The 24,541-nt window shown below is 36.3% G+C and overlaps 1 long non-coding RNA gene across 5 annotated transcripts in view; it reads right to left on the bottom strand.

Annotated features, from left to right (window-relative positions):
• LOC149027929 (uncharacterized) overlaps positions 1-24,541 on the bottom strand; it is a 40,200-nt gene that overhangs the window by 7,529 nt on the left and 8,130 nt on the right. The gene's annotated exons all lie outside the window — the stretch shown is intronic.

Genomic DNA, 24,541 nt, shown 5'->3' with positions numbered 1-24,541 from the left:
TACATCTAGTTTGTGACGTGTACAAATCATATACAATGCATGTTCCTAATGAATGCACAAGGAAGATTAAGTAGGAAAAAACCAGGTATCGTGTGTAATAACCTATACAGCTATTGATTTCACTAGTCATCAAAACGTGTTCCTTTAATATATTCAAGGAGTAGGTAATACAACCTTAGAGAATGATCTAATCAATCACTAACCATATATCTAATGCTATCGTGCAATGTCTTTTAAGAGCAACTAGGCTCAGAAAATTATATGATTAAGGGACATTAAGGGACACCTTGAGCCTTTGGAGCTTCTATTTTCTCTAGCAATCCACTTTAGGATAGGATACATAAATAGTAAAATTTCCCTTCACAAACAGGAAAACTACATTAGCTTGTGAACTATCCAAATTATATACAATTTATAATCCTGATCATTTATTCATAAATAGTTGAATAAATCTAAATACGATCACTTTTGCAAGTCATTAGCACAGGGTTGGTTCAACACATTTAGGGAGTAGTTCATACAATCTTAGAAAATTATCTAATGAATCACTAACCATGTATCCAATGCAATCATGGAATCTCATTTCACATGGCTTAGCTCCAAATATTTCTTCCAATTAAGGGACATCAAGGGACAATTGAGAGACGCTCTAAGCCATTTTAGCCCAACTTCTTTTGCAACCCACTTTAGACTAGGATAGATAAGCAGTCATACTTCTCTTCACATGTAAGAAAACTAAAGTGAAATCATGACGTATCCAAATCATAGATCATAGACAGCCTCCGATCCTAATGATTCATGCTCAAGAATGGCTAAGTGGGACAGAACAAGGTTAATTATATTTTATCCATTAAGGGACATTGAGGGACACTTTGAGCCTTTTGGCTCTTTTAAGCCATTCTTTTCATTGGCAGTCCACTTTATGAAAAGATACATAGCTAGTGATATTTTTCCTCACATATAGGAGAACTACAGTTAGCTACTGAACTGTATATGTGGTCTATAATCCAAATGATTAAAACAGTTACCCTTCATCCAACTTATATACCTATTGCTTTTGTAGGTCATCAACACATGGTTCCTTCAATAAATTTAGGAATTCGACATGCAACCTTAAAAAAATGACCTAATTAATCACTTAGCATGCATCCAATGCTATCGTGGAATGTCTTTTCCACGAGACTAAACTCGAAGTATTTCTTACAATTAAGGGACATCGAAGGACAATCGAGCGACACTCTGAGCCTTTTGAGCCTTCTTTACTTTTGCAATGCACTTTAGACGAGGATACATTACTAGTGATATTTCTTTTCACATCTTAAAATACAACAGTTAATTTGTGACGTATTCAAATCATATACAAATTATGTTACTAATGATTCATGCATAAGGAAGGTTATGTCGGATAAACAAGGTCACCCATGAAATAACCTATCTATCTATCGTTGCGTGACTCATTTAATATCTTCAAAGAGTCGGTGATATACAAACAAAGGGAATGATTTAATTACCACTAAGAATGTATGCAATGTTGTTGTGGAATGCCTTTTCTGTGGGACATTACTCAAAAATATATCTTTCAATATAAGGACAACAAGGGACACACTGAACTATTTGAGCCTTCTTTTATTTTGAAATCAACTTTAGGCCAAGATACATAACTAGTGGTCTTTCTCTTCACATATAGCAAAGCATTAGTTAGTTTGTGGTCCAAATCACATATGGTGCATGTTCCTAATGATTTACGCGTAAGCAAGGTTAAGCAAGAAAAAACAAAGTCACCTTTGTAATAACATATTTAACTATTGATTTTGTTAGTAATTAGTCTGTTATCTTTTCCCATATTAATTTAATTAATCACAAACCATGCATACAACAAAATCACGAATTGTCTTTTCCATGGGACTTGGCTCAACATATTTTTCCATTAAGAGACAACGAGGGACACTTTGAGCCTTATACGCTATTCTTATCTTTGACAATCCACTTTAGGATAGGATACATAAATAGTAATATTTCTTCACAAATAGAAAAAAAGCAGCAAGTTTGTGAACTGTATATATGGTCTATAAACCTAATGATTCTTTTATAGAAAAAGTTAACACGGAAGAAAAAAGGTAAGCCTTCAAATAAACTTTATACTTATTACCTTTGCAAGTCACCAACACATGGTTCCTTTAATAAACGTAGGAGTCTGACATGCAACCTTAAAGAATGAACTAATTAATAGCTCAGCATGTATCCAATGCCATTCCGAAATATCTTTTCCAAGGACTTAGCTCAAGAAATTTCTTTCAAGGGACATCAAGGAAGAACCGAGTGTCAAGCCTTCAAATCCTTCTTTTTTGTACAACCTAAGAGAATAATCTAATTAATCACTCACAATGTATCCAATAATGTAGATGTATTTTCCACAGGACTTGGCTCAATAGGGATCTTCCACTGAGGGACATTTGAGGGATAGTTTGAGCCTTTGAGCCTGTCTTTACTATGACAATCTACTTTAAGACAAAATACATAACTAGGGATATTCTTCCTTACATATAGGAAAACAAAAGTTGGTTTGTGAACTGTATATATTGTTTGTTATCCTAATGATTCTTTAATAGAGAATTTTAACTTGGAAGAAACAAAGGAACTCCCTTGAAATAACCATCATACCTATCACTTTTGCAAGCATCCACAAATTGTTACTTCAATAAACTTGGGAGTTGGGAGTTTGACATGCAACCCTAAAGAATTGTATAATTAATCATTAAGCATGTAACCAATGCTATCATGGAATGCCTTTTCTACAGGACATTGCTTAGGGAATTATTTACAATTAAGTGAAACCGACAGACAACTGAGCGACGCTTTGAGCCTTTTCATCCTTCTTTTCTAACGCAATCCCCTTTAAACTAGGATACATGACTAGTGATATTTCTCTTCACATGTTAGAAACGACAATTAATTTATGACATCTTCAAATCATATACGGTCTATGCTCCTAACGATTCATGCACAAGAAAGGTTATGTCGGACAACCAAGGCAACCCCCTTGAAATAACCATTTTATCTAGCGTTGTGTGATTCATTTGATACATTATGAGAGTAGCGGATACAACCACAAGGGATGATTTAATTACCACAAAGAAGATTTCCAATGTTGTCATGAAATGCCTTTTCTGTGGAATATTACAAAAAATATATCTTCCAATATATAAACATTGAGGTGCACTCTAATCTATTTGAGCATTCTTTAATTTTGCCGTCCACATTAGACTAAGATACATAACTATTGATTTTTCTCTTCATAAAGGAAACAACAGTTAGTTTGAGATCTAAATCAACTATGGTGCATGTTCCTATCAATTTACGCATAAAGAAGGTTAAGGAAGAAAAAACAACGTCACCCTTAATCATCAATATGTGGTCTTTTAATATATTAAGAGATTAGGTAATACAACCAAGGAGAATAATCTCATTAATCACTAACAATGTATCCAACACTATCGTGGATTGTCATTTCCGTAGGACATGGTTCAATATATTTCTCCATTCAAGGGACATTTCAGCCTTTAGCCTTTTTCTTTTCTTTGACAATCCACTTCAGGATAGGGTACATAATTAGAGATATTTCTCCTCAAATATAGGAAAACTAAAATTAGTTAGCAAACTGTATACATGGTCTATAATCCTAATAATTCTTTAATAGAAAATTTTAACTTGGAGGAAACAAGATAACCCATGAAATAGCATTTATAGATATCAAATTTGCAAGTCATCAACACATGGTTACTTCAATAAACATCGGAGATAAACATCGAAGTTTGACAAGCAACCTTAAAGAATGATCAAAGTAATCACTAAGCATGTATACAATGCTATCGTGGAAAGTCTTTTCCGTGTGACTTAGCTCAGGGTATTACTAACAATTAAGAGACAAGAAGGGACAACCGAGCAATGCTCTAAGCCTTTCGATCCTTCTTTTCTATCACAATCCACTTTAGACTAGGATACATGACTAGCAATATTTCTTTTAACACTAAAAAACGACAATTACTTTGTGACGTATTAAAATCATATACGGTGTATGCTCCTAACGATTCATGCATAATAAAGGTTCTAATGGACAAACAAGGTCACCCCTGAAATAACCTATCTATCAAACTTTGTGTGACTCATTTGAAATACACCAAGCGTAGGTGATACAATGAAAGGGAATAATTAAATTACCACTAAGAATGTATCTAGTGTTGTCGTGGAATGCATTTTCCATGGGACATTGCTCAGTATGTAGCTTTCAACATAGGGACATCAAGGGACGCTCTAAGCTATTTGAGACTTCTTTAATTTTGGAATCCACATTAGACTAAGATACATAACCAATGGTATTTCTCTTCACATGTAGCAAAACTACAGTTAGTTTGTGAGCTAAATCACATATGGTGCATGTTCCTAACGATTTATGCGCAAGGAAGGTTAAGCAAGAAAAAACAAGGTCACCCTCATACTAACAAATATAAATATTGATTTCCCTAGTCATCTATATGTGGTCTTTTGATATACTAACGGATTAGGTAAGAACACAAAGAGAATAATCTAACTAATCACTAACAATGTCTTCAATGCTATTGTGGATTGTCTTTTCCACGTGACTTGGCTCAATATATATATTTTCCATTAAGGGACATCGAGGAACATTCGAGGGACACGTTGAGCCTTTTGAGCTTTTCTTTTCAATGACAATCCACTTTAAGATAGAATACATAACTAGTGATATTTCTCCTCACATAAAACAAACTAAAATTTAGTTTGAGAATTGTATACATGGTCTATAATCCTAATGATTCTCTAATAGAAAATTTTAACTTGGAAGAAACAAGGTAACCCGTGAAATTACCTTTATACCTATCCCTTATGAAAATCATCAACGCATGGTTACTTCAATAAACTTAGGAGTTTTGAAATGCAACATTAAAGAATGATCTAACTAATCACTAACCATCTATCCAACCCTATCGTGGAATGTCTTTCCCGCGGGACAGAGCTCATCGTATTTCTCACAATTAAGTGATAACAAGAGGCAACCGAACAACGCTCTGAGACTTCCGATCCTTCCTTTCAATCACAACCGACTTTAGATTAGAATACATGACTAGCAATATTTCTCTTTACATGTTAGAAAACAACAATTAATTTGTGACGTATTCAAATCGTATACGGTGTAAGCTCCTAACGATTCATGCATAAGAAAGGTTTTGATGGACAAACAAGGTCACCCTTGATATAACCTATCTATCTTTGTGCGACTCATTCGATATATTTCGAGCGTAGGTGATACAACCGAATGTAATAATTAAATTACTTCTAAGAATGCATCAAGTGCTGTCGTGGAATGCCATTCCGTGAAACATTGCTCAGTATGTAGCTTTCAACATAGGGACAACAAGGCACGCTCTGAGCTATTTGAGCCATCTTTAATTTTGGAATCCACATTTAACTAAGACACATAACTAGTGGTATTTCTTTTGACATGTAAGAAAACTAAAGTTAGTTTTGAGCTAAATCACATATGGTGCATGTTCCTAACGATTTTACGCGCAAGAAAGGTCAACCACGAAAAAACAAGGTCACCCACAAAATAACCAATAAAAACCGCAATTTCCCTAGTCATCTATACATGGTCTTGTGATATACTAAGGGATTAGGTAATACAACCAAAGATAATAATCTTACTAATCACTAACAATGTCTTCAATGCTATCGTGGATTGCCTTTTCCACGTGACTTGGCTCAGTATATATTTTCCATTAAGGGACATTTGAGGGACACGTTGAACCTTTTGAGCTTTTTCTTTTCAATGACAATCAACTTTAAGATAGAAAACAAACGTAGTGATACTTATCCTCACATATAAGAAACTAAGATTTAGTTTGCGAACTATATGCATAGTCTATAATCCTAAATTCCTAATGATTCTCTAATAGAAAATTTTAACTTGGAAGAAACAAGGTAACCCATGAAATAACTTTTATACCTATCCCTTATGCAACTCATCAACGCAAGGTTACTTCAATAAACATAGGAGTTTGACATGCAACGTAAAGACTGATCTAACCAATCGCTAAGCATGTACCCAATGTTATCGTGGAAAGTCTTTTCCGCGGGACTGAGCTCATGGTATTTCTCACAATTATTTGATATCAAGGGGAAACCGAACAACGCTCTGAGACTTCCAATCCTACCTTTCAATCACAATTCACTTTAGACTAGGATACGTGACTAGCAATATTTCTCTTACCATGTTAGAAAACGACAATTAACTTGTTACCTATTCAAATCATATACGGTGTATGCTCCTAACGATTCATGCATAAGAAAGGTTATGATGAACAAACAAGATCACCCTTGATATAACCTATCTATCAATCCTTGTGTGACTCATTTAATATATTTCAGGCATAGGTGATACAACCAAAGGGAATGATTGAATTACCACAAAGATTGTATCTTGTGCCGTCGTGGAATACCCTTTCCGTGGGACATTGCTAAGTATGTAGTTTTCAACATAGGGACATCGAGAGACGCTCTAAGCTATTTGAGCCTTCTTTAATTTGGAATCCACATTTGACTAAGATACATAACCAGTGGTATTTCTCTTCACATGTAGCAAAACTACACTCAATTTGTGAGGTAAATCACATATGGTGCACGTTCCTAAAGATTTTACGCTCAAAGGAAGGTCAAAAGGAAAAAACAAGGTCACCAACATAATAACCAATAAAAATAGCAATTTCCCTAGTCATCTATAAATGGTCTTTTCATATCCTAAGGGATTAGGTAATACAACCAAAGAGAATAATCTTACTCATCACTAACAATGTATTCAATGCTATCGTGGATTGCCTTTTCCACGTGACTGGCTCAAGATAAATTTTCCATTAATAAATCGAGGGACACGTTGAGCCATTTGAGCTTTTCTTTTCAATGACAGTCCACTTTAAAATAGAATACATACGTAGTGATATTTCTCCTCACATATAAGAAACTAAAATTTAGTTTGTGAACTGTATACATGGTCTATAATCCTAATGATTCTCTAATAAAAAATTTTAACTTGGAGGAAACAAGATAACCCATGAAATAACATTTATACCTATCCCATTATGCAAGTGTTCAACGCATGGTCACTTCAATAAACTTAGGAGTTTGATATGCAACCTTAAAGAATGATCTAACCAATCACTAAGCATGTATCCAATGTTATCGTGGAAAGTCCTTTACGCGGGACTAAGCTCATGGTATTTCTCACAATTAAGTGATATCGAGGGGAAACCGAACAACACTCTGAGAGTTCCGATACTTCCTTTCAATCACAATCCACTTTAGACTAGGATACATGACTAGAAATATTTCTCTTCACATGTTAAAAAACGACAATTAATTTGTTACCAATTCAAATCATATACAGTGTATGCTCCAAAAGATTCATACATAAGAAAGGTTTTGATGGACAAACAAGTTCACCTGTGATATAACCTATCTAGATATCTTTGTGTGACTCATTTGATATATTTCGGTCGTAGGTGATACAACCGAAGGGAATGATTAAATTACTCACTAAGAATGTATCTAGTGTTGTAGTGGAATGCCATTTCCGTGGGACATTGCTCAGTATGTAGCTTTCAACATAGGGACATCGAGGGACGCTCTAAACTATTTGAGCCTTCTAAAATTTTGGAATCCAAATTAGACTAAGATACATAACTAGTGGTATTTCTCTTCACATGTAGGAAAACTACACTTAGTTTGTGAGCTAAATCACATATGGTGCATGTTCCTAACGATTTTACGCGCAACAAAGGTAATACAACCAAAGAGAATAATCTTACTAATCACATACAATGTCTTCAATGCTATCATGGATTGCCTTTCCACGTGACCTTGCTCAGTATAAATTTTCCATTAAAGGACATCGAGGGATATTCGAGGGACACGTTGAGCCTTTTAAGCTTTTCTTTTAAATGACAATCCACTTTAAGATAGAATACATAATTAATGATATTTCTCCTCACATATAAGAAACTAAAATTTAGTATGTGAACTGTATACAAGGTCTATAATTCTAATGATTCTCTAAGAAAAAAATTTAACTTGGAATAAACAAGGTAATCCGTGAAATAACCTTTATACCTATCCCTTATGAAAATCATCAACACATGATTACTTCAATGAACTTAGGAGTTTGACTTGCAACCTTAAAGAATGATCTAACTAATCACTAACCATGTATCCAATGCTATCGTGGAATATCTTTTCCAAAGGACAGAGCTCATGGTATTTCTCAATTAAGTGACATCGAGGGGCAATCGAACAACGCTCTCAGAATTCTTATCCTTCCTTTCAATAAGAATCCACTTTAGACTAGGATACATGACTAGCAATATTTCTCTTCACATGTTAGAAAACGACAATTAATTTGTGACATATTCAAATCATATACCGTGTATGCTCCTAACAATTCATACATTAGAAAGGTTTTGATGGACAAACAAGGTCACCCTTGATATAACATATCTATATATCTTTGTGTGACTCATTTGATATATTTCGGGCGTAGGTGATACAACCGAATGGAATGTATCTAGTGCTGTCGTGGAATGCCATTTCCGTGCAACATTGCTCATTATCTAGCTTTCAACAAAGGGACATCGAGGGACGCTTTGAGCAATTTAAGCCTTCTTTAATTTTGTAATCCACATTAGACTAAGATACATAACTAGTGGTATTTCCAATCACATATTAGAAAACTACAGTTAGTTGTGAGCTAAATCACATATGGTGCATGTTCCTAATGATTTTACACGCAAGGAAGGTCAAGCAGGAATAAACAAGGTCACCAACATAATAACCAATAAAAATAGCAATTTCCCTAGTCATCTATACGTGGTCTTTTGATATACTAAGGGATTACGTAATACAACCAAAGAGAATAATCTTACTAATCACTAACAACGTCTTCAATGCTATCGTAGGTGGACTTTTCCACATGACCTGGTTCAGCATATATTTTCCATCAATGAACATCGGGGGACATTCGAGGGACACATTTAGCCTTTTGAGCTTTTCTATTCAATGACAATCCACAATAAGATAGAAAACATAACTAGTGATATTTCTCCTCACATATAAGAAACTAAAATTTAGTTTGCGAATTGTATACACGGTCTATAATCCTAATGAATCTCTAATAAAAAAATTTTAACTTGGAAGAAACAAGGTGACCCGTGAAATAACCTTTATACCTATCCCTCATGAAAATCATCAACGCATGGTTACTTCAATAAACTTACGAGTTTGACATGCAACCTTAAAGAATAATCTAACTAATAACTAACCATATATCCAATGCTATAATGGAATGTCTCTACCGAAGGACAGAGCTCATGGTATTTCTCACAATTAAGTGACATCGAGAGGCAACCTAACAACGCTCTCAGAATTTTGATCCTTCCTTTCAATCATAATCCACTTTAGCCTAGGATAGATGACAAGCAATATTTCTCTTCACACGTTAGAAAACGACAATTAATTTGTGACGTAATCAAATCATATACCGTGTATGCTCCTAACGATTCATGCAAAAGAAAGGGTTTGATGGACAAACAAGGTCACCCTTGATATAACATATCTATATATCTTTGTGTGACTCATTTGATATATTACGAGCGTGGGTGATACAACCCAACGGAATGATTAAATTACCACTAAGAATGTATCTAGTGCTGTCGTGGAATGCCATTTCCATGGAACATTGCTCAGTATGTAGCTTTCAACATAGGGACATCGAGGGAGGCTCTGAGCTATTCGAGCCTTCTTTAATTTTGGAATCCACATTAGACTAACACACAAAACTAGAAGTAATTCTCTTCACATGTAGAAAACTATAGTTAGTTTTGAGCTAAATCACATATGGTGCATGTTCCTAACGATTTTATGTGCAAGGAAGCTCAAGAAGGAAAAAACAATGTCACCAACATAATAACCAATAAAAATAGCAATTTCCCTAGTCATCTATACGTGGTATTTCAATATACTAAGGGAATAGGTAATACACACCAAAGAGAATAATCTTACTAATCAGTAACAATGTCTTCAATGCTATCAAAGATTGACTTTTCCACGTGAACTGGCTCAGTATATATTTTCCATTAATGAACATTGAGGGACATTCGAGGGACACGTTGAGCCTTTAGAGCTTTTCTATTCAATGACAATCCACAATAAGATAGAAAACATAACTAGTGATATTTCTCCTCACAAATAAGAAACTAAAATTTAATTTGCAAACTATATACATGGTCTATAATCCTAATGATTCTCTAATAAAAAATTTTAACTTGGAAGAAACAAGGTGACCCGTGAAATAACCTTTATACCTATCCCTTATGAAAATCATCAACGCATGGTTACTTCTACAAACTTAGCAATATGACAAGCAAACTTAAAGAATGATCTAACTAATCACTAACCATATATCCAATGCTATCGTGGAATGTCTTTTCCGAAGGACAGAGCTCATGGTATTTCTCACAATTAAGTGACATCGAAGGGCAACCGAACAACGCTCTCAAACTTCCGATCCTTTCTTTCAATAAGAATCCACTTTAGACTAGGATACATTACTAGCAATATTTCTCTTCACATGTTAGAAAACGACAATTAAATTGTGCGGTATTCAAATTATATACCGTGTATGCTCCTAATGATTCATGCATAAGAAAGGTTTTGATGGACAAACAAGGTCGTCTTTGAAATAACATATCTATATATCTTTGTGTGACTAATTTGATATATCACGGCGTAGGTGATACAACCGAATGGAATGAAAAATTACCACTAAGAATGTATCTAGTGCTGTCGTGGAATGCCATTTCCGTACGACATTGCTCAGTATGTAGCTTTCAACATACGGACATCGAGAAACGCTCTGAGCTATTTGAGCCATCTTTAATTTTGGAATACACATAAGACTAAGATACATACGTAGTGATATTTCTCTACACGTATAAGAAAACTAAAGTTAGTTGTGAGCTAAATCACATATGGTGCATGTTCCTAATGATTTTACACGCAAGGAAGGTCAAACAGGAAAAAACAAGGTCACCCACATAATAACCAATAAAAATAGCAATTTCCCAAATCATTTATACGTGGTCTTTTTAATATACTAAGGGATTAGGTATTCAATGCTATCATGGATTGTCTTTTCAACTTGACTTGACTCAATATATATTTTCCATTTAGGGACATTCGAGGGACACGTTGAGCCTTTTGAGCTTTTCTTTTCTAAGAAAATCCACTTTAAGATAGAATACATAAATGGTAATATTTCTCCTCACATATAAGGAAACAAAATTTTGTTTACGAACTGTATACATGGTATATAATCCTAACGATTCTCAAATAGAAAATTTTAACTTGGCAAAAGCAAGTTAAACCGTGAAATAACCTTTCTACCTATCCCTTATGCAAGTCATCAATGCATGGTTACTTCAATAGAATTAGGAGTTTGACATGCAACCTTAAAGAATGATCTAATTAATCACTAAGCATGTATCCAATGCTATCGTGGAATGTCTTTTTCCGTAGAACAAGGTTTTAAGTATCTCACGATACTATACGATACTAGCCGATACGTATCCATATTTGACCCAACCGACACGATACATGTCGATACATCTCTCCATTGAATTACATTAAAATACATTAGCCAAAGCTATACAATACTCGATAGAGAACGATACATATCTTAAAATCACCTGACCGATACGATACTCGATACCAATACTTTAAACCTTGCCGTAGGACTTAGCTCAGGGTATTTCTAACAATTCAGAGACAACGAGGGACAACCAAGCAACGCTTTCAGCCTTTCGATCCTTCTCTTCAATCACAATCCACTTTAGACTAAGATACATGACTAGCAATATTTCACTTAACATGTTAGAAAACAACAATTAATTTGTGATGTATTCAAATCATATACGGTGTATGCTCCTAACGATTCATGCATAATAAAGGTTCTAATGGCCAAACAAGGTCTCACCCTTGAAATAACATATCTATAAAACTTTGTGTGACTCATTCGAAATACTCCGGGAGTAGGTGATACAACGAAAGGGAATAATTAAATTACCATTAAGAATGTATCTAGTGTTGTCGTGGAATGCCTTTTCCATGGGACATTGCTCAATAAATAGCTTTCAACAGAGGGACATTGAGGGACGCAGTGAGCTATATGAGCCTCCTTTAAGTTTGGAATCCACGCTAGACAAAGATACATAACCAGTGGTATTTCTCTTCACATGTAGGAAAATTACAGTTAGTTTGTAACCAAGATCACATATGGTGCATGTTCCTAACGATTTATGCAAAAGGAAGGTTAAGCAAGAATAAATAGGTCACCCTCATAATAACAACAACAACAACAACAAAACCAATGAGCCTTGTCCCAACTAAATGGGGTTGGCTACATGGATTCTTGCCCTCCAATCAGTTCTGTTCGAGGCCATGCTAGATACAAGGGCTAAGCTATACATATCCTTTCTCACCACTTCTCCTAAGGTTATCTTAATGACAAATATAAAAATTGATTTCCCAACTCATTTAAACGTGGTGTTTTGATATACTAAGGGATTAGGTAATACAACCAAAGAAAATAATCAAACTAATCACTAACAACGTATCAAAGCTATCGTGGATTGTCTTTTCCACTAGACTTGACTCAATATATATTTCCCATTAAGGGACATCAAGGGACATACGAGGGACACGTTGAACCTTTTGAGCTATTCTTTCTAAGACAATCCACTTTAAGATAGAATACATAACAAGTGATATTTCTCCTCACATATAAGCAAACAAAAAATAGTTTGCGAACTATATACAAGGTCCATAATCCTAACAATTTTCTAATAGAAATTTTTAACTTGGAAGAAGCAAGGTAACCCGTGAAATAACCTTTCTCCCTATCCCTAAGGATCATTATATTAAGCGAAGAAGAAATATTAAAAATACATCAATTAATACCGTATAAAGAACCAACCTCCCTTACCCGCAACAAGCTGTTGCCCCCAATACACCCTTCCTCACCGGTTCCTGCTCGGATTAGAAACCACTAACTTATAAAACGAATCTAGGGCGTCTAGAGGCATCCATATCAAGTTCATTAAGGATTGAAGTACCAAGATTTAATATCAGAAATTCTGTTCTAGTCGAATTTGCCAAAATCTGCCCCGTATTAGTTTCACGATGCAATGTGAAATCTTCCAATCTATAGTCAACAAATATTCTTGTAACTCTCTCCACATATGAAAGATATACCAAGGTATTTTCTTCTGCTGTATTAAAGTCACCACAACTTTTGAATCACTTTCTACCCAAGCTTATTAATTTGTAAATGCCTTGCCCACGTATCCGTGAATGAAGTTTCCAATTCAGCCTCAAGTTGGTTTTAACATTTAAAAAATACTGAAATTGAAAACCACGGCAACTTCATTTGAAAGACTCCTCCACCGCCGACCTTCTGGATTGCCTAAAAAGACCCATCAATATTTAGTTTAACCCAACCTCGGGGAGGACACCAAAATTTCTTGTGGAGGGCAGCACTAAAGCAGAGAGTGAAGGCCCAGTCTTCTTGCATCCGAAAAATGGTGGAGTTACTTTTCTTCCATCCATTTTAAAGCCAAACTGTACTAAGTCTGAAATTAAACTCATCACCTCATCGGTCTGATTTAAATTTTCAAGCCGGTTTGATTGCGGACCATCAAAGAAGTATAAAGCAAACAACATCCATTAATCCAGCATCGTGGGGCCTGGCCTGGTGTTTCCAAGCCTTGAGCGACTCTACAATCGAATCTTTTCTTGTCCAACTATAACCAAACTTTGCTTGCAGCTTCTCCACATCCACGTGAAAATGCGGTGAAAAGAGATGTCCTTGTCCTCTGAGCTTTACCACTGATTACAACGAGAGGCCGCATAATCCCTTTCGAGTCAACAAGGCATCAACAGTAGCCTATCATGAAAAAGTCTCCAACGAACTTGTTGTCTAGGTTGCAGGTCTTCCAAATACTTTTAGCCCATTCCAGTTGTTCTCCTTTTCTCGATAGAGATCCCATGCCGATCGAAAACTAAACTCTCCCCCACTGAACCTTGCCAATGACAAACATCAACAAAACCAGCACAAGGTCAGGATATAACATAATAAGGATTACCTCTTGAAATTTGGCATTGTCCCTTGACGGAATATCCACTCCCCTTCTTTGTAAACAATCTGCAACGTCAATTTCAAATGACCCTCTAAATCTAGAGATACCAACATAGTCTGCAATGGTAAATTCCCCAACCATCTGTCAAACCAGATTTATATTCTAACCATTTCCAATCGACCACCGTTCATTAGCTTGAACAAACCCCAAACCTTCCTCAATCCCAACATCGAGCTGCTGCCCATAAATCTTTAAATTTCCCCTTTTGTCCACCATCTTCCCCTTTAAAAATGAGCAAAAGCAGGTGTTTATGTTTAATTGTCCAAGCCAACTTGCATAAGGAGCAAAATTGACATCTCTTAATCTTGAATACCCAAACCACCCTCACATTTTGGAGTCATACTTTTTCCCAAGACACTGTAACCTTCTTCACGGCCTCTATACTCCCTGTCCAAATGAAGTTACGCATCCAAGCCTCTGCTTGAGAATAATAAGCTAGGCCACCGGTACCTGATTATGATTGGCATGCTAGATAGCTGAACGTACCAACTCCACTCTACCGCCAAAGATAACCTTTCCACACCACCCTTGTAGCCGATTCTTAATCTTGTCTAAAACTGCACATCGACACGAGTACTCTTCCTTTAAAATATCTATCCCCGATATCGAGTAGGAAGGCAATTGGGATATTTAATATGTCCACAATTTTCTGTTTTCGACTAGGAGGCACACGTCCAAGAAAAGCTTTACTCTTCTCCAAACTAATATGTTGACCGAAAATTCTTGATACTTCGATAGAAATTTTTCAAAGCTTTAACATAACATAAAGAGCATTTGAAAAAATAAAAATATCATCGGCATACATCGAACGGAAGGAACTTCTACTCCCCGGGACTGCAAAGCTCTCAATCTACCGCGCTATCAAAGAATGAATGCCCTGCATAGTACCTCTTCTGCGAGAGAGGAGATAAGGGTCCCCTTGCCGAGCCCTTTCTCAACTCCAAAGAATCCAACTGGTCCCCCATTCAATAAACTGATATTCTAGTAGATTGAAGCATCTCATGAATCCAGCCAACCCATCTATTTGAAAATCCAAGCCTTCAAGACCAAGAATAAAAACTCCCATGATAGGGTATCATAGCCTTCATAATATCAATCTTAATTCCCATCCCTCCCCCTCTAACAGAGAATGTAAAATATTTGTAAGTTCGAGAGCGACAGCATATTTTCGAAATCATCTTACCTTTTTGGAAAGCTCCTTGCTCCTCGAAATAGCTTAGGCAAAGGGACTCAGCCGGAGCCATTATCTTTGACAATGTTTTGCAAAAAAATTCCCCATACATAGAGGCCGAAATTTGTCCGGTGTGCTGCATTCTCCACCTTGGGAACTAAAGTGAGGAACAATTATTTACCCCTTTCGGAAGTTTTCCTTTTCGAAGAAGGATCGAACAGCAGCCCCAAAATCGGCTGAAACAATATCCCAGATTTGAGGAAAAAACTTCCCGGAAAGCCATCCGGTCCTGGAGAGCTGTCAGATCTAGGTCCCATACCACTCCTTTGATCTCCTCATTAGAGGGCAAACCTTCAAGTAATAAACAATCATCATCCATCAGCACTTTTGGAATCATAGACAACAACTCGGGTGTCCCAAGTAGGAACCCACTTTATGATAGTTTTCAAAGTAAGTCACCACATAATCCTCGTAGTTCAACCGAACTTGATGTCCAAGTGTCATCCATTCTTCGCAAAGATTTAACGAGTTTTTATTCCTTCTAAGTTTAGTAGAGAGTGGAAAAATTTTGAATTCCTATCTCCCTCCCTCAACCACCTGACCTTTGCTTTCTGCCGAAGAAGAGAATCCAAACGATCCATTGCTTGTACAAGTTTTGACTTCAAGGAAGCCTCTTGATCAAAATATTCATTTGTCATATCAAGTTGATTAATATTAGTTTGAAAGGATGCTAGATCTTTCTCCGCTTGCTGTACTTTAATAAAAAGATTAGGAAATGTCATTTTTGCCCAAGCTTTACGACGCTGCTTAACATTCTTCAATCTCTGTGCTAGTACAAAAATGGGATCACCAACAATCGGTTCCACCCAAGCCAAGCGAACCACCTCCAAAAAGAATCGTCAGTCATCCAAAAATTATTGAACCCGAAAGGAGAGTTTACTGGTTTGACACATTTGTCAACAAAGACACAAATCGGAGAGTGATCAAACGAGTGTGTCGGAAAAGCGATCTGTTTAGAATCACCAAACAACTCTAACCATCTGACATTGAAGAAACTTCTATCAAGGACCGAACGAACATTACCAACTTTGCGTTGGTTTGACCATGTAAATTTCCTACCCGAAGATGGAACTTCAAAAAGCTCACAAGCATCAATGGTAGCCTGAAAATCAGCTGTTGCACCCAATTGGAATCTACTTGAACCCCTCCTTTCAAACTCCCGTAACACTGCATTAAAGTCCCCCATAACAAAAAATGGTAAGCTGGACAAAGGGAGAGCAATAAGATCCTCCCAAAGCCATCTGCGATCAAATCTATCACAACAGCATGAACCACCGATAGACCAAATTGGACACCTTGCCACTTGAATTGAAGAGAGGTTGTTGTCGGATGAAGAGAAACAGAGGGCTGCAACTCTCTCTTCCAAAAGACCCAAAGATTCGAACTTTCTCCCGCCGAAAATTATACACAAAATTAGAAGAATATCCCAATCTATTAATAAAGAGATTGGGCACTTACTAACATCCACTTTTGGTTCAACGACACAAAAAATGTCCGGTTGATGAGTCATTAACACATTTTAAGGGCCCTCCTACCGACGCATTACCAATGCCGCGAATATTCCAAAAAAAGCTTCATATCACGATTACAAAGCACACTTTCCTCTCCCAATGAGAGGCTCTTATTTCTTGTAGAGACTTTCCCTAAAGCAGCATCTACCTTCTTGAATTCCTCTTGCCAACAAACCCTTTTTACTTGTAGCCACTTTCTTCCCGCATTAGCCTTCTTAGGACGACCAGGCTTCCGCGGGAGAGCCTTCATCCCTCATTGGATAGAAGATGAAGGAGGAGGAACAACTTCCAATTGCACTTCCATCATTTTCAAATATGGCCGAACTCTTTTGGGCCCCACTAGAGTCCACGCATTCTCCCTAGTTGCCACGTCGGCCCTTTCTCTCTAAAATACCTTCCTTCTTTGGTCGAACCTCTTAGTGCATTTCGCATTGGGTCCCACCAATGAATCCCCCAAATTAAGGTTTTCAGTGAATAGAACTCTTATCTCCGCATGACCTGTTTGAAATTCAAATGCTTGGTCGAAACACACCCTTCATTCTTATCAATGGGTCCCACAAATGAATCCCCCAAAATAGGGTTTTCAATTTGAATAGAGTCTTACCCCAACATGATCATTTTGAAATTCAAAATGCTTGCTGAATCACACCCTTCATTCTTATCATTGGGTCCCACCAATGAATCCCCCAACTTAAGGTTTTCAATTTGAATAGAGTCTTACCGAAACATGGACATTTTGAAATTCAAAATGCTTGGCTGAATCACAATCGTAAATCTTATCTTCGGTCCCACTAGTGAACTCTCCAAAGGAGAGTTACCAATAAACTTAGAACACTTATCTACATCTAAGGATTTTTTAAATTAAAAATTTGTGGCCGAACCAATAACCACACCATTTTGAAAATTAAAACCATCAACCAAAAGAAGGTTTCCATGAGTTTAGAATTCTTATCCGCATCAGATTTTTGAATTTCAAAGGGTCGCTCTCTTGGCTAGGATTCGAAGAAGAATGATTCGAACAAGAGTCCTTACCCAAAACCAACACCTCATTATCGAAACCCCTTCATTTAAAAAAGATTAACTAAATTCTCATTGGCCGACGGAGAGTCCACTAGCCCCGCCTCCACTAAAGCCGCATGAACCACTGAGGGCGAATTACTCTCACCCTCAAACTCCAGCGTCTTTGCATCCTAATAGATTGGACCTTCATTCGAACCGCATCTTCATGCGCCAGTGATCGGAACAAACTTCTCTTTAGCCGAAGGCATATTAACATTCAATTTTGCCCAAATGCCTTCTCGATTGCATCGAAAACATCTTTGAATTCCATCCTCATAGATCACCTTTTGAATGGCTGAAACCGTGTAGAACCAGGTTCAAGGCGTTCATTTGAACTTCGCACCGCTCGCTTCCAATTCTAATTCCACCAGTTCTTCGTAATATCCTCGAACCAAGCGAGTCGACGGTCAAAGATAGGCGACCTACCGTCTTGCTGAATAATACCTTGGCTGCCGATTCAGAGGAAGATCGGGAACGAATCCAAACCAGTTTGCGCTTGAGGGCATGATGTTAAAATCCGCGCCCGTTGGAATCGAATCGGTTGATTGCCAATATTCCGGACACCTCTTCTCCAAACTTCTAACAAATCTTCCTCACATCTAAATTGAAAATCACGAAACCCTTTCCCAAGGAATGAAAAGAAACTCCTTGTTTCAGTTTACATGATTTAGATGCTATATCACGTAAAGCATCCATTGTTGTCGGACGAAAGTTTGCCCTCCCAATCAAGGAGAAACGAAATTGAGTACGCTGCAACTAAATGAAATAATTAAATTACCACTAAGAATGTATCTAGTGCTGCCGTGGAATGCCTTTTCCATGGGACATTGCCAAGTATGTAGCTTTCAACATAGGGACATCGAGGGACACACTGAGCTATTGAGCCTTCTTTAATTTTGGAATCCACGCTAAACTAAGATACATAACCAGTGGTATTTCTCTTCACATGTAGGAAAACTACAGTTAGTTTGTGAGCTAAATCACACACGGTGCATGTTCCTAACTATTTATAAGAAAGGAAGGTTAAGCAAGTAAAAATAGATCACCCTCATAATAACAAATATAAAATTTGATTTCCCAAGTCATTTATACATGGTGTCTTGATATACTATGGGATTAGGTAATACAACAAACGAGAATAATCTAACTAATCACAAACAATGTATTCAATGCTAACGTGGATTGTCTTTTCCACTTGACTTGGCTTAATATATATTTTCCATTATGGGACATCGAGGGACATTCGAAGGACACGCTGAGCCTTTTGAGCTTTTCTTTTCTAAGACAATCCACTTTAAGATATAATACAACCAATGATATATCTCTTCACCTAAAAGCAAATAAAATTTAGTTTCCGAACTGTATACATGGTCTATAATCCTAATGATTCTCTAATAGAAAATTTTAACTTGGAAGAAGCAAGTTAACCCGTGAGATAACCTTTCTACCTATCCCTAATAAAAGTCATCAACGCATGGTTACTTCAATAGACTTAGGAGTTTGACATGCAACCATAAAGAATGATCTAATTAATCAGTAAGCATGTATCCAATGCTATCGTGGAATGTCTTTTCCACAAGACTTAGCTATAGGTATTTCTAAAAACTGAGAGACAACGAGGGACAACCGAGCAACGCTCTAAGCCTTTTGATCCTTCTTTTCTATCACAATCCACTTTAGACTAGGATACATGACTAGCAATATTTCTTTTCACATGTTAGAAAACGATAATTAATTTGTGACGTATTCATATCATATACGGTATATGCTCCAAACCATTCATGCATAATAAATGTTCTAATGGACAAACAAGGTCACCCTAGAAATAACCTATCTATCAACTTTGTGTGACTCATTTGAAATACTCCGGGAGTAGGTAATAAAACGAAAGGGAATAATTAAATTACCACTAAGAATGTAACTTGTGCTGTCGTGGAATGCCTTTTCCATGGGACATTGCACAGTATGTAGATTACAACAGAGGGACATCGTGGGACAACCGAGTTATTTGAACCTTCTTTAAGTTTGGAATCCACGCTAGACTAAGATACATAACCAGTGGTATTTCTCATCACATGTAGGAAAACTACAGTTAGTTTGTGAGCTAAATCACACACGGTGCATGTTCCTAACGATTTATGCAAAAGGAAGGTCAAGCAAGAAAAAATAGGTCACCCTCATATAAACAAATATAAAAATTGATTTCCCAAGTCATTTATACGTGGTGTTTTCATAAACTAATGGATTAGGAAATACAACCAAATAGAATAATCTAACTAATCACTAACAACGTATTCAACGTTATCGTGGATTGTCTTTTCCACTTGACTTGGCTCAGTATATATTTTCCATTAAGGGACATTCGAGGGACACGTTGAGCCTTTTCAGCTTTTCTTTTCAAAGACAATCCACTTTAAGATAGAATACATAACTAGTGATATTTCTCCACACACGTAAGAAAACAAAATTTAGTTTGAGAACTGTATACATGGTGTATAATCCTAAAGATTCTCTAATTGAAAATTTTAACTTGGAAGAAGAAGGTAACCCGTGAAATAACTTTTCCACCTATCCCTTATGCAAGTCATCAACGCATGGTTACTTCAATAGACTTAGGAGTTTAACATGCAACCTTAGAGAATGATCTAATTAATCACTAAGCATGTATCCAATGCTATCGTGGAACGTCTTTTCCGTAGGACTTAGCTCAAGGTATTTCTAATAATTGAGAGACAACGAGGGACAACGAGCAACGCTCTAAGCCTTTCGATCCTTCTTTTCTATCACAATGCACTTTAGACTAGGATACATGACTAGCAATATTTCTCTTAACATGTTAGAAAACAACAAATAATTTGTGACGCATTCAAATCATCTACAGTGTATGCTCCTAACGATTCATGCATAATAAAGGTTCAAATGGACAAACAAGGTCACCCTTGAAATAATCTATCTATCAAACTTTATGTGACTCATTTGAAATACTCCGGGAGTAGGTGATACAATGAAAGGGAATAATTAAATTACCACTAAGAATCTATCTAGTGTTGTCATGGAATGCCTTTTCCTTGGGACATTGCTTAGTATGCTTTCAACAGAGGGACATCGAGGGAGGCACTGAGCTATTTGAGCCTCCTTTAATTTTGGAATCCACGCTAAATTAAGATGCATAACTAGTGGTATTTCTCTTCACTTGTAGGAAAACTACAGTTAGTTTGTGAGCTAAATCACATACAGTGCATGTTCCTAACTATTTATGAGAAACGAAGGTTAAGCAAGAAAAAATAGGTCACCCTCATAATAACAAATATAAAAATTGATTTCCCTAGTCATTTATACGTGGTGTCTTGATATACTATGGGATTAGGTAATACAACCAACGAGAATAATCTAACTAACCACTAACAATGTATTCAATGCTATCGCGGATTGTCTTTTCCACTTGACTTGGCTCAGTATATATATTTTCCATTATGGGACATCGAGGGACATTCGAGGGACACGTTGAGCCCTTTCAGCTTTTCTTTTCTAAGACAATCCGCATTAAGATAGAATACATAACTAGTGATATTTTTCCTCACATATAAGCAAACAAAATTTAGATTGCGAACTGTATACATGGTGTATAATCCTAATGATTCTCTAATAGAAATTTTAACTTGAATAAGCAAGGTAACACGTGAAGCAACCTTTCTACCTATCCCTAATGAAAGTCATCAACGCATGGATACTTCAATAGACTTAGGACTTTGACATGCAACTTTAGAGGATGATCTAATTAATCACTAAGCATGTATCCAATGCTATCATGTAATATCTTTTCCGTAGGATTTAGCTCAAGGTATTTCTAACAATAGAGAGACAACCAGGGACAACCGAGCAATGCTCTAAGCCTTCGATCTTTCTTTTCTATCACAATGCACTTTACACTAGGATACATGACAAGCAATATTTCCTTTTAACATGTTAGAAAACGACAATTAATTTGTGACGTATTCAAATCATATACGGTGAATGCTCCTAACATTTCATGCATAATAAAGGTTCTAACGGACAAACAAGGTCACCCTTGAAATAACCTATCTGTCAAACTTTGTGTGACTCATTTGAAATACTCCGGGAGTAGGTGATACAACGAAAGGGAATAATTAAATTACCACTAAGAATGTATCAAGTGTTGTCGTGGAATGCCTTTTCCACGGGACATTGCTCTGTATGTAGCTTTCAACAGAGGGACATCGAGGGACGCACTGAACTATTTGAGCTTTCTTTAATTTTGGAATCCACGCCAGACTAAGATACATAACTAGTGGTATTTCTCTTCACATGTAGCATAACTACAGTTAGTTTGTGAGCTAAATCACATATCGTGCATGTTCCTAACGATTTATGAGAAAGGAAGGTTAAGCAAGAAAAAATATATCACCCTCATAATAACAAATATAAAAATTCATTTCCCTAGTCATTTATACGTGGTGTTTTGATATACTAATGGATTAGGTAATACAACCCAAGAGAATAATCTATCTAATCACTAACAATGTATTCAATGCTATAGTGGATTGTCTTTTCCACTTGATTTGGCTCAGTATATATTTTCCATTAAGGGACATCGAGGGACATTCGAGGGACACGTTGAACCTTTTCAGCTTTTCTTTTCTAAGACAATCCACTATAAGATAGAATACATAACTAGTGATATTTCTCCACACATATAAGAAAACAAAATTTAGTTTGCGAACTATATACATGGTCTATAATACTAAAGATTCTCTAATTGAAAATTTTATTTTGGAAGAAGCAAGGTAACCCGTGAAATAACCTTTCTACCTATCCCTTAAGCAAATCATCAACGCATGGTTACTTCGATAGACTTAGGAGTTTGACATGCAACCTTAGAGAATGATCTAATTAATCATGTATAGAACACTACCATGGAATGTCTTTTCCGCAGGACTTAGCTCATAGTATTTCTAACAATTCATAGACAACGAGGGAGAACCAAGCAACGCTTTAAGCCTTTCGATCCTTCTTTTCTATCACAATCCACTTTAGACTAGGATACATGACTAGCAATATTTCTCTTAACATGTTAGAAAACAACAATTAATTTGTGACGTATTCAAATCATATACGGTGTATGCTCCTAACGATTCATGCATAATAAAGGTTCAAATGGCCAAATAAGGTCACCTTTGAAATAACCTATCTATAAAACTTTGTGTGACTCATTTGAAATACACCGGGAGTAGGTGATACAACGAAAGGGAAAAATTAAATTACCAATAAGAATGTATCTAGTGCTGTCGTGGAATGACTTTTCCAAGGGACATTGCTCAGTATGTAGCTTTCAACAGAGGGACATCGAGGGACGCACTGAGTTATATGAGCCTCCTTTAAGTTTGGAATCCACGCTAGACTAAGATACATAACTAGTGGTATTTCTCTTCACATGTAGGAAAATTACAATTAGTTTGTAGCCTAAATCACATATGATGCATGTTCCAAACAATTTAGGCAAAATGAGGTTAAGCAAGTAAAAATAGGTCACCCTCATAATAACAAATATAAAAATTGATTTCCCTAGTCATTTATACGTGGTATCTTGATATACTATGGGATTAGGTAATACAACCAAAGAAAATAATCTAACTAATCACTAACAATGTATTCAATGCTATCGTGGATTGTCTTTTCCACTTGACTTGGCTCAGTATATATTTTCCATTAAGGGACGTCGAGGGACATTCGAGGGACATGTTGAGCCTTTTGAGCTTTTATTTTCTAAGACAATCCACTTTAAAATAGAATACATAACTAGTGATATTTCTCCTCAGATATACACAAACAAAATTTAGTTTCCAAACTGTATACATGGTCTATAATCCTAATGATCTCTAATAGAAAATTTTAACTTGAATAAGCAAGGTAACCCGTGAAATAACCTTTCTACCTATCCCTAATGAAAGTCATCAACACATGGTTACTTCAATAAACTTAGGAGTTTGACATGCAACTTTAGAGGATGATCTAATTAATCACTAAGCATGTATCTAATGCTAAAGTGGAATGTCTTTTCCATAGAACTTAGCTAAGGCTATTTCTAACAATTGCACAAACAACGAGGGACAACCGAGCAACGCTCCAAGCCTTTTAATTCCTTCTTTTCTCTCACAATCCACTTTAGACTAGGATACATGACTAGCAATATTTCTTTTAACATGTTAGAAAACGACAATTAATTTGTGACGTATTTAAATCATATACGGTGTATGCTCCTAACCATTCATGCATAATAAAGGTTCTAATGGACAAACAAGGTCACCGTTGAAATAACCTATCTATCAAACTTAATGTGACTCATTTAAAATACTCCGAGAGTAGGTGACACAACGAAAGGGAATAATTAAATTACCCCAAAGAAT

This window comes from Hakea prostrata, chromosome 1 (genome assembly GCF_041222555.1).
Source record: "Hakea prostrata isolate BN-2017 chromosome 1, UWA_Hpros_2, whole genome shotgun sequence".
Lineage (NCBI taxonomy): Eukaryota > Viridiplantae > Streptophyta > Magnoliopsida > Proteales > Proteaceae > Hakea > Hakea prostrata.
Note: the sequence above shows the minus strand (reverse complement) of the source record. Positions and strands in the feature narration are given on the sequence as shown.